The sequence below is a fragment of the Gavialis gangeticus genome, unplaced genomic scaffold, assembly GCF_001723915.1.
Source record: "Gavialis gangeticus isolate Ggan-Ray unplaced genomic scaffold, GavGan_comp1, whole genome shotgun sequence".
Taxonomy (NCBI): Eukaryota; Metazoa; Chordata; order Crocodylia; family Gavialidae; genus Gavialis; species Gavialis gangeticus.
The window spans coordinates 61,482,446-61,494,092 of NW_017729033.1; the positions used below are offsets into that span (position 1 = coordinate 61,482,446).

General features: G+C 41.4%; 1 protein-coding gene across 2 annotated transcripts in view; it reads right to left on the minus strand.

Annotated features, from left to right (window-relative positions):
* The window catches only part of RBM47 (RNA binding motif protein 47), a 197,543-nt gene that overhangs the window by 120,947 nt on the left and 64,949 nt on the right, over positions 1–11,647 (minus strand). Inside the window, exon 1 of one of the 2 annotated variants that reach the window (XM_019526185.1) lies at positions 409–648. The exons of the other annotated variant lie outside the window; for it this stretch is intronic. The gene's annotated coding sequence lies outside the window, so the exon portion shown is untranslated. Of the gene's footprint in view, positions 1–408; positions 649–11,647 lie in introns of those variants that run through there. 2 annotated transcript variants of the gene reach the window in all.

Genomic DNA, 11,647 nt, shown 5'->3' on the forward strand with positions numbered 1-11,647 from the left:
ATAAAAAAAGACGTAAGGAGTGGGGGGGGGGGGGGGGGAAATGTCCTCACTAGCCATTCACAAAAGTATAAAATGTCTCATGTTAAACTGGCAATCAGTTAGCTCAAAGCTAAAATTTAAGCAAACCCTACCAGTTACAAAACCAGAGTTACATATGGACAGGGCTGTAGGGAACTTTAAATACTCCCTGCCTTTATGAAACTTTTAGCAATACAGAAAGAAAATTGTGAATACTACTATAATAATAATAATAATAACAACAACAACTGTATTTCTGTTGCACTAATTTTGTAACACCTCAAAGCACTGGATTACAAGCAAGAATATGGATGCCAGTGTAACTGCAGAGTAACACCTCAGAAATAAGAGAATATATACTGGAATAAATAAATACGAAATCTGGCTTACTTATTTATAGGGTTACTGGTCCTTCTTGGTTATTTGTCAAATTCCACTTCCAGTCAAGAAGAAATTTGTAAAGACTCAACTTTCTTGTAGAAGTTGCATCTTGAACTGAAAAAGGGTTTCCCTTCACTCCTGCCCCAGTCCCTCCTGTGAGCACAGGTGTTTCAAATCCCTCACTGCTCCTGAGAACAGCTGCACCAGCTGAGGCTTTCCTCCTGAGGCAGGACCAACCGTGCTATCACACTACCTTCCTCCCCTAAGAGTTCTGCCTGGGGAAACAGCTACTCTAAATTCTAGACACAGATGCCAGTTCAACCTGCCTGTGAAATGCACTGAATCACCTGGCCCTGCCCCGTGTGTGGGTTGCACTGTCTTGATCCTGACCTCATAACAGAGTGCAAGCAGATAGCATCTTCCACTGATAAAATTTTCCACTACCAAGGCTTAGCATGCTGGATTATGCTTCTGCTGGAATATACAGGACTAAATTTTCTACTGGTGATATTGGACACAGCTCCACTGATGTTAATGGCATTTTGCTTACTTTTAACAGGTCATTTATCTAGTCCATATTTTCTTCTTGTACTCTTTCCAAGGTGCATATACTTCATGGAATATACAGGAAAGCATGTAAAGAAAGAACACCACCATAACAATCTCTCCCTCTCAGAGTGAAAAGCCATAGAATCTCTAAGATTCAACCACCAAATAGTAATAAAACCAGCCAATAAAGGAGCTATAGTTATCCTTAACCATGAAGATCACATAAAAGAAGCCAACAGACAACTCTGACACCACCTATAAAAAACTAGAGGAAGATGCAACTCCCCTTTTCACCTTAGAACTCAAAACCACCATCAAATCATTTCCATCTGAATTACAAGGAAAACTACAGAAATTGATCCCCCACCCCCACTACCCAACCCAGGGATTTTTACATGCTCCCTAAAATCCACAAACAAGGGAACCCAAGCAGACAACTTCCTATGGCCCAAAACACACCAAATGGATCCAGACCATGCCGGGGACAAGACATGTAGAACCTGCCATCTTATCTCCACCACTCCCACAATAACTACATCCCACAACAGAAACAGCACCATTCCTGGATCTTACACCTGCACCTCCAGAAAGACAATATATTTCATCCAGTGCACTAAATGCCTTAATGGAAAATATGTAGGAGAAACCAACTGCACACCAGAATGAATACACACCAAAAATCTACCAAAGACAAAAATGCCCAGTTACCTGTGGGTGCACACTTCTCACAAGACAACCACTCTCTCCAATCTCTGTTACAATCCTGAAAGGGAATTTACAAAACACCTTTCGTAGACAAGCCTACAAACTTCATTTCATAAATCCACTGGATATAAAAAATCATGGACTAAATATAAACATTGGATGTATAGCACATTATAACCTGCCTGCCATCTGATAACCCCAGGTAACCTTTCTACATTTTACCAGCTACATTCTATCACAGGGATAGGCAACTTCCAGCACATGTGAAGAAAACATTTTTTTTAAGTTGCTGCACCAGGCTCTCTGGAGCAGCCACAAGTCCCAGCGCCATGGCAGGCATCAGGGAAAGGGCAGGAGAACACAGTCAGTGTTCTGTTCACCCCATACCCATGTTTGTGGCAGTGCTAAGCACTTCACAAACTCAGACACAGCACCCCTGCCTGTGTTCTCCTGAGCTCGTCCCTGGTGCCTGGGGGGTCAGGGAGGGGAAGAGAAACCAGCAGCAGCAGTAGCTGCTGTCACCTCTTGTACCCAATGCCTGCACTGCTTGCCCATGCTCTTGCATTGCCCGGGGGGGGGAGCCAGGCTCTGGCGGCCAATCCTCATAGTTTCTTCCTCCTCTTTCCCTTCCCCCACTTTCTCTTTTTCTAGGGAGAGCTGCCTTCTGTGGGGAGCTGGCGCCCATTGCAGTGGGGGAGCCTGCATGCAGGCGGGCATGAGACCTGGAGCCCTCTGGGGGTGGGAGCCTACACTGGATGGGGGGGTTGTGCTCCCTGGGAGCAGGAGCTGTGGGGTGGTGAGGTGGGGATACGGGATGTCTCCCTTGCTGCCCCTGCCCACCCCTGGAGCTAGCTGCCTGGCACAGCTAAGCAGGGCATAAGCCCCCCCCACCTCTTCCAACCTCCAACATACACTGTGCACCGCAGAGCCCAGCCCTATGGCTTCCCCCTGCCTCAGTGCTACCAGCCTAGGGCTACTTTCCAAACCAGGATTAAATCATGTAATAACCCCTCCTCCCCCAGCAACTGCAGGTGTTTCCCCAATGAATCATCAGGGAAGCAAAACCAGTGGTATTAAACATGCCAATATTTTTGTCTCTCTGCTGGTCAGGAGCAAGCAGCGGAACTGCTGGAGCCCCTTGGCCAACCAGCAGTAGGGAGTTAAAAATGGTGCCATGTTTAAAACTGCAGTTTTCACCTCTCTTGATCAGGAGTGAGCTATAAGTGTAGCTCCTCCACCAAATCAGCAGAAAGGGGGTGTGCAGGGAAACCTGCATAATTAAAAGTGCTGCTGCACAGCCCGCTTCCGCCACGAATTTGGTAGGTCCCTGTCTTTTTCCTTTTTTTCCTCTCTTCTCTTTCTTTCTCTCTTCTCCTCTTTTTTTACTCTATGACCCCTTATTTTCTTCTCTTTCTTCTCTCTCTTTTCTTTCTCTCCTTTTTCTCTTTTCATCTTCTTTTCCTTTTTCTTCACTTGTTTCTCTCTTCTTTCTATTTCTTCTCTTTTCTCTTTCTCTTCTTTTTCTTTCTCTCTTTTTCTCTTTTCTTCCCCCCCATCACATCATGCTTAGCAAAAAAATAATACACAACAACAAAGCCAGTATATGAAGTTTTATTTATTGTCACCAGGTTTAGAATTTTTAGAAAACCTGGTAGTCACTGTAAAAAAAAAAAAGCAACACTTATGATTAACTGTATAAATATGCAGTGTGCCCTGCCATGTACCACCCCCTAGTTTTGTTTTTCTGGGATGCTGGCACTCCAGCACCTTATGAAGTAGACACTGCATTTTTCTTAGCACCAGGTCAACATTTCCCCTCTCTCCCCAGCCCACCTACCTGTCAAACACCTATCGTCTCCCATGGCCTCTGATCCTCGCTGTATCTGCATTTTGCGTATTGGCTTTTTCTATTCCATTCAGGAGAACAGAAAACATTAACAGACTCTCCCTATGCCTGAAGTGTGTTTGTGCCCAGAAGTTTGCAAAGAACAATTTTTCCAACTATTTAGTTGGTCTAATAAAAGATATCACACTTACCCAGAGAACCTTATCTGCCTGAGTCCTTACACCAATATGACTATAACCAACACCCCAGGAAAGCATGGACTTCTTTATAGTGACCCATGCTACATGTGTTGGTGGCTGGCCCAGTAACAAAAAGGCATATTCAGGGATGGTGACGGGCACTTCACACAGAAATTTACATGGCACAAATGTTGTTTATCAGAGAGTTTAGCTAAGGTGTGCTAGCCCCAGATCTTCTCTAGTGCTAGCGTGCTTTGGCTGGTTTCCAGTTACCAGACATGCAGATCTTCTGCCTGCCTATCCAAAACCCCACTGTGTTACAGCAGCCTTACTGCTTAGATTCCTCCTGTGAAAATCAGATCCTATGCATTTTTGCAAAATGGATCTCTAGAACAAAGGCTGAAATGCATGTGAGAAGTCACATTTTGGCATCACCATTATTGTTGAATTGAGAATGATCTGTACCAGAATCCAGTATTCACTATGGGCCAGCTTTATCTACCCTTCACCTAAGAGGGGTATGAATTTGAACCTGCTGCTTATGTACTCTAACCACCAGGCCATGAAGCAGACATTACCCATTACACTCTCCAGCCAAAGGGTATGTCCTTAGTGAGATGGATTGTTGCCTTGGAAGTGAGACTATAGTACCAAAAACTGCAATTATATGGCTAGGCACCTGTCATGCAGATGTAGGAAAGGTAAATATGATTTTTGCAAATTTAGCCTTGTGGATTGTCCAATTTGCTTGTATTTACGTTATAGATTATTTTCACATTTTTGATTTACAAAACAGGTAGAAGTCTTTTTAAATGTATAACTCAAAAAATCTGTCTCTGGCGAATCTAGGATTTAAATGGGATGCTAATTAATATGCACATTTAACCCTTTATGCAGCATTCATTGGCATTTTTTTTTACTATAGTTGACTTTTCTCTTTCTGACCATTTCTTAATTGGGTTCACTCCCTATCAATGGCTACATGGTCATTACCATTACTTTCCCTGCCTCAGCTTTCCTATGTAAGCAACCCCATGCATCCATGTGTGAAGACACATATACTGGTTTCCCAGTTCTGATTCTGGGTTTAGTAATCTTGCTTCGTAATATGCTTAGATGCCTCAATGACCACAGTCATCTCACCCACTAAATCTGGGGTAAGATTCTTACTTTCTTTAGTTTATTTTTCTGTACCCAAATTGAGATAGTACTCTAGCTAGAGAACAGAGAATGGAAACTGGCAAAAGGTGATGAAATCATCTTTGGAGGCAGAGAACTGCCACTTAGGAATGTTACCCATTTCTCTAGGAAAACTGGGCCAGCTGTCACTCACACTGCAATCTGAATTCTACAATTTATAATGAAAAGGTCCTAGAATTAGCTCCAGAAACTGGGTGCGAGTGATATCTGTTGTTCTTGAGAGTTGTTAAATACTTACTGCATGTGATTGGACTAATTAAAAGTTTTTAGCAAACAAATTCTTGTTTGTGAAGGCATAAAAGCTAAGAGGATTAGATGTTTCTATGTTATTTAAAGTAGGTATAACTACTAGGAAACAAAGTTGTCTCTGTTCATTTAAAAAATTGTTACCTCTCACAGGTTTTGATGAAATTGGTGACTAATGGAATCAGCCTGCCAAAACAATTCCCGTGATTTGAACCTTTAACATCCTTCTCATTTCAAAATTAACAAGATGACAGGAAATCACATGTATGCCTTCATTAAACAAACTTCAGAAAGGTTAACACTTCTGTCTAACAAGGAAGTGCCTCATATTGCATACAGGAGTCTTTGTTGTCTTGAACAGTAACTTTGATTAAAATCATATCTGATCTTTAATATCTTTTGGTAAAAGGAAGCATACATGCTTCATGTTATTCAAAGAGAGTCTTACTATGTCCCTCACTGGATACATTGGTATAAGCAAGTAACATCAAAAATAGTTTACAACAACAATTTCAACCATTTCTAGTGATAAAGCAAAAAAAGCATGTACATATCCTAAGGCTCAGCAGGCATTTCAATTCATGATCACATATAGTACCTGAATTGTAGGCAATTGTTAGCAATTTTCTATCACTAACCAACAAGCTACCATAAAGTCTCATTAATAGTACCCAGTCAATGATTATTTTAACCATATTTCATGCTCTTTAGTTCCAGTGGGAAATCGGAACCAAACTAGTTGTTCAGTTCCATTGGGAAGATTCTTTTGAAAGCTCCTGCAACCATGACAGATTAAGGCTAAGTGGAATGCCGAGTATTTTGCTCCCAACCAACTTTTGTCCCTTCCAGAAAACAAGCAGAAATAGAACATCCTCTTCCTCCCACGCCAAGCACCGACTCTCATCTTAGTTCCACTCAAGAATTCTTGCTCTTATTTCCACATAAGGATGTGTGGCTCAGCAGACAGCTAGCAGCCTTCAGCATCTTCCTCTGTTACTACCCGTTACTTCTGTTTTGTCACATCCTTTCAGGCCTCTGTTAATTTGTGGCGCAGAGATCCCAAAGGTCCTAAGCTTCTGACTTGACCAAGCCCCACTTCCCTTTTTGCTGCATAAGCCTCATCCTAGAAAGGTTTACTCCTTCAGGTAACAAAGCCTAAAATGATTAATTGGGCTCTTATTTGAATCAGGATGCCTTGTTTGGGGATACATTAAGCACACAACTGGTATTGGTGCCTCCCAAAGTGGAATATTAACTGAACTATATTTTTAGTGGCAGTAAAGAAAAGAGATCTGCAATGAGGAACAAAAACAAAAAACTAAACACTTTCCTCAACTCAAAATAAAACTGTAGTGGAAAGGGATCACAAAACCCTATCATATATGTAAGCATATTATAAGGGTTTATATTGTTCTACATTTGGTAGTACCATTAGCAATACTGCAGGATTATCATTAAAGCCCTGAAGTCATGACGTGAGTTCTGTGGTTCACATTTGATAGCTCATCTGTGGGTGGTCTGGGTATGCTATGTATGCACAAGCAGGCTCATTTCATTTATGATTTTAGCTTACCAAACAAGATGAAGATACCACATAATCAAGGCCTGACCCTGTAAGATGTCAAGGCCAGGAACTTCTAATGAAATCACTGAGCTTCACATACTAAGATCATGCGGGACTGAATCCCATGTCTGAAATATTTCTATTCAGAAACAACTGAGTATAGCTCTCCAGAAACCCTCAAAGCCAGCACTGAGGTTTTGCCTGCCTTAGGGAAGATGGGAAAATTGGAAGCAGAAGTACTGTGAATAAATGTAGTTTTTATGGCTAACTAAAAAAACAATCTTTTTGAGTCAACCCAAAGCAGTTTTTTCCTTCAGTTATTTTCACCAAAATTAAAAATTAAAAATTCATTTCAGGCTGAATGAAGCAATTTGTTTCTGACTCTTTTTTAACCCCTTACTCAAAAAGCTCTGTTTCTAAACAAAACCTTGCTTCAAAACGAAAAGTTGAAAGGATTAATTTAGAAATGACATAACAAAATGTTTCAAAGTCTTAGAGATGTTTTTATTTTTTTCCCAGATGAATGTATTTAGCAAACTCAGTCTGAATTTGCATAGTTTCAGTGAATCCCAAACCATTTGGGTTTTTGGGGATGGTGTTTTTTTTGGTAAATAAACTATTTACACAAAAAGCTTTGCCCAGCCCTTGCTGACAATTTTTGAAAAACTGCTCACTTTTGTGCCTAAATGGAAATTGTTGGGAAGTTGCTGTTGCTAATATTCTGCAGCTAATTCTTCTTCCATAATATAAGTGGCTCTAAATCATAATGGGAAACCCAAAACCCAGCAAACTGTATGCATGTAGGAAAAGACAAAATTCTTAGAAGAATTTGTATAGGTCCATTTTTCTGTGACATTTTACTTGCAAGAGTTACCCAGGGAAACTTTGCTGGGAACATGCGATACTCTATTCATTGGTAAAAGGCAGGGTAGAGACACTTTACAGACTAACTAAATCAGAAATACTCAAGCTGTTGTGAGCCCAAGCTCACTTGTTTGCCTCTCCCAGTACTGTCCCCCTCTCCACACCCTTCCTCTGCTGCCTTTTGCATACAAATCTCTCTGTTTGATAAACTGTGGTGTGCATATCCTTTTACTGAATCAAATGAAGTGAGTTTAGGCTCACAAAAGTTTGTGCATCTCTACCCTGTCTTCACACTAATAGGGCTAACTACCTTTCTGTATTTTTGAGTTAAACAGCTTAATAAGGGAAATGGAATAGAAGGAGGATAGCTGTGAGAACCTTATCTCATATTTTGTAAGGAAACAGCCTGTGTATGTTCTGTTTCAACATATTAGTGTGGGCTGGTGCTGGCTCTAGGTATGAACTTCAAATTTGGTATATAAGGTTCTTGCTAATCTGGGAGGAAGATTTAAAAACAGTTTCTGGCTTTTTTGCAGAAAGATGATCCAAGCAATCTGTAGGTTTTTAGGCTGCTGAATAATAGAACAGATTTATGAAGACACAAATGCATTGAATAGTAGCAGCTGCCTTTTCCTCCCAACCAACATTTTATGGTTGTTGTTTTTTTTAAACATACAATACCACCTATACACGCAATACAGTATTGGAAAGACTGATAACTATGGTGTGCCAAGAAAATTGCAATATAATTTGCTTGGAATATCTCAAAAGGAACTAATAGTTGAGGCCTTATTAACAAAGGAGAGACAAGAAGCAGGCAGGTGGCAAATACCATTAGTTGCCATGGGATTTCAGTAGTGGTAAGAGTGTGTGCGTGTTTAGGAAAGACTGGCTTCCAAGTGGAAATAGGGTGATATATTCTACTAAAATGCTATCCAGCTTCTAACTCCTGTTCTATATTGGATTCTGCCTTAGCCTGGCTCAGTGGCTGTGTAAATCAAAGAGAATATTGCCTTAATTTGAAAGGGAGCCGGATCAAGCCCAGTAATGAAAGGACAGTTCGTATGCTACGTGGCATTATGTGTATGCCTACATTATGCAATGCAGTAAAGAGTGAAAACCTGTCTAACACACAACTGTGGTGAGCTCAAGGACATCCTGTTATTTGTTTTGCAGGTTTACTTCTCTAATAGGGATTAACAATGTACTACTGATATCTTCCATAATAAAGTCACACCATTGCCTTAATTTAACCTTTTAAAACATCATCTAAACTTCCTAGCGGAATGGTTTGTTTGGGCTCATTTCTATAAGGAAGAAGAAATCCTTCACATTTTATATTTCCAATGTTTCTGCTGCCCCCAGCACCCCCACAATTGCTTTCCTTTTACCCACAAGCAAAACATGCCTATAGCACAGAATATGAAAACCAGGGAGGCAGCTACTTTAAGTCGCCAACCTTTGCTTTCTGGAAATTCTTTGGTGTATTACTGCATAGCAGAGTGGTGTGACAAGGATAAAGAGATTAGAAGTAATTTCATTTAACTCCTTCTTCTGGTAAAATCTGCAGAGGGCATTCACTTCCAGCTAGGAGTATTGCTGAATTATTCATGAAGAATTCCAATGGAAATACAGGAAAAAGTTAAGAAACTAGCCAAGGAAAGAGGCTGTTAAAGTACTAAAATAAAACAGAGGAATAATATAAAAAGCACTGAAACTGCCAAAATGTAGAAATAAAATTTACTGTCTACACCTGAAAATAGTCCCCGTTTTAGCCCTTGGAGGCCAGGAATCAATGCAGCGGTTTGTCTTGGTTTCAACTAGCGCTGTGAGGCTTTCCTTATCCTCATTAGACAAGACTGCACCAGTTAAACTCTGGTGGTTGAAATTGGGCCCAAACTCCATAAACCAAAGTCATGTTCATACTAGGAGGGTTTTGCTGTTTTAGTGATATCTATCAAGTACAGTGGTGCTCAACCTATTCAGCCATACAGTCAGTCCCTGGGATAGACCCAGTGCTGGGTCAGCGTGCATGGTCTGTGATGAGATTCAACACGCTTGCCCAGCGCCGTATGTGACCTGGCCCTGTTCCTGCATCCAGACGCATGCCAGCCCAACTCCACATGTGGCCCAACCCCATGCACTGGATGCAGCTGTGTACCGGATGTGGCCGCAACCCGGCCCAACCCCATGTTACCCTACCTTGTGTGCCGGATGCAGTCAGTCACGTGCCATCCTGAATCTGTGATACTGCCTCAGTGCAACTCTGCAAGCTGGCATGATCTAATGTGCAGGGCCAAGTGGTCTGGCCTACAGGGTGCCCCATGGGTCCATAAATTTGGCAGAAAGGGATAGGTAATTAATGCGGCCACTGTTCCTCCAACACCAAATTTCCAGACCCCTGGGAAGATCCAGGGGCTGACTTTTTGGGCTGGATCTGACCTGCAGCTGGAGGCTGAGTAATACTGATCTAGTATACCAGTAAAGTGTTTCTACTTTCGATACAGTACATACTGGCAAAACTAAGCTTTGCTGTTATAGTTTCTTCAGGCGTTGAACTCCTGAGCAAAATAAGCTATAGCAGCAAAAGGGCTGTTTTCCAGTATAGCTGTGTATGCACTGTAGGCTTTTGCTGGCAGTTAGGTCAGTCAGGTGTCACAGCAGTAAACAATGTGGCTGCTTACAGACGTGTAAAAAAAAAATCCCAAAATAGTTGCTTTACTTTAAGTTCCACATGCCCCCGCACCAAGCCCACAGCATGCCCAGAAACAGCTTTGTGTTAGTTAGATCCAACTCACCCAATGTCTATATAAATTGGGTAATTTAGTGGGGCTTTTTTGGCACTTTTAAATCAGTTTAGATAAAAGTGCCAAAAAGCCCCACTGAAGCACCTAATCTATACAGACACTGCAGAATTGGGTCCAACTAACATGCTGCTTGGGTAATTGGGTAAAGCGCATTGTTTTGTTTTTTTTCCCATGACTATCAGCACCCTGTCCATCACAGTTGATCTTTGACATAGCTGCACCAACAAATGTTTTTATTTACTGTAGACCTGGCTAAAGCCTCGGATACCAAGAAAGTGATCCCATTTTCTTTTCAAACAGGAGTTTGGGTATGCATGGAATGTAGGATTGGGTCCCAGAACTTGAAAAAGTTATGATAATTTGTTATAAAAGCCCTCTCTTATCACGGTGACCTTGATAGAAAAGGCACATAGAGAGGGATTTGTTTTTTTGGTGAGTACTATTTCACTATAAGAAGAATTTACTAGATATGCCTATAATAAATGGCCAGGCAAGCTGTTCAGAGTAAATAATTCAAACATTATTATTATTGTTGCTGCAGTTGCTGCTGCTGTTATCATCATTTTTAGTGTTGTTGTTAATAATAATAATGTTATTACCAATAATAATTTCATGCCTACGTCCCTTATTCAGAATTGTTCAATGAATACCAAAGCATTTCAGCCTGGTTTTGAACTATTTATTTTCACAGTTTTCGTCCTTTTGCAATTTATAATGTGTGGTGTTCCCTCAGCAGTTTGTTTCCAACTCCTGTCTCCATGCTCCCTGGGACAGGCACTGTCTTTGCTTTAGGCATATGTGGTGCTTAGCACAATGGGAATCCCTCATTGGTACACCAATGCAATGAAAAGAGAAGTAAGAATAACAATCCATCTGTGCTGGTCTACATGACTTAGCCCTTTGGCCCAGTATGTTCAACACACTAGTGCCCTGATACTTCACTGTTTGAGTTGGACCTTTTATTATGAACTTCAGTTGCAAACTGACCTCTGGGTGGTCAACACTAGGGGTGCACAAAGCAGGCCGTATTCGATTTGGATTTGGCCCAATTTGGAGGACAGTGATTTGATTAGCTGATTTACGATCACTGTCACAATTCAATTTGGCCAAATACGAAATCTGAAGATTTGACCCTGATTCGGAGAATCAGCGATTTGGCTATAGACACAGCTTAGGTGTTTTTTGTACATACCTTGAGGTACCAGGTGTGGCTCGTGAATGCTGCAATGGCGGGGCAGATGGAAAGTCCTGCAGGAGCACGGGGGTGGGGGAGTATCTGGATGTGTGT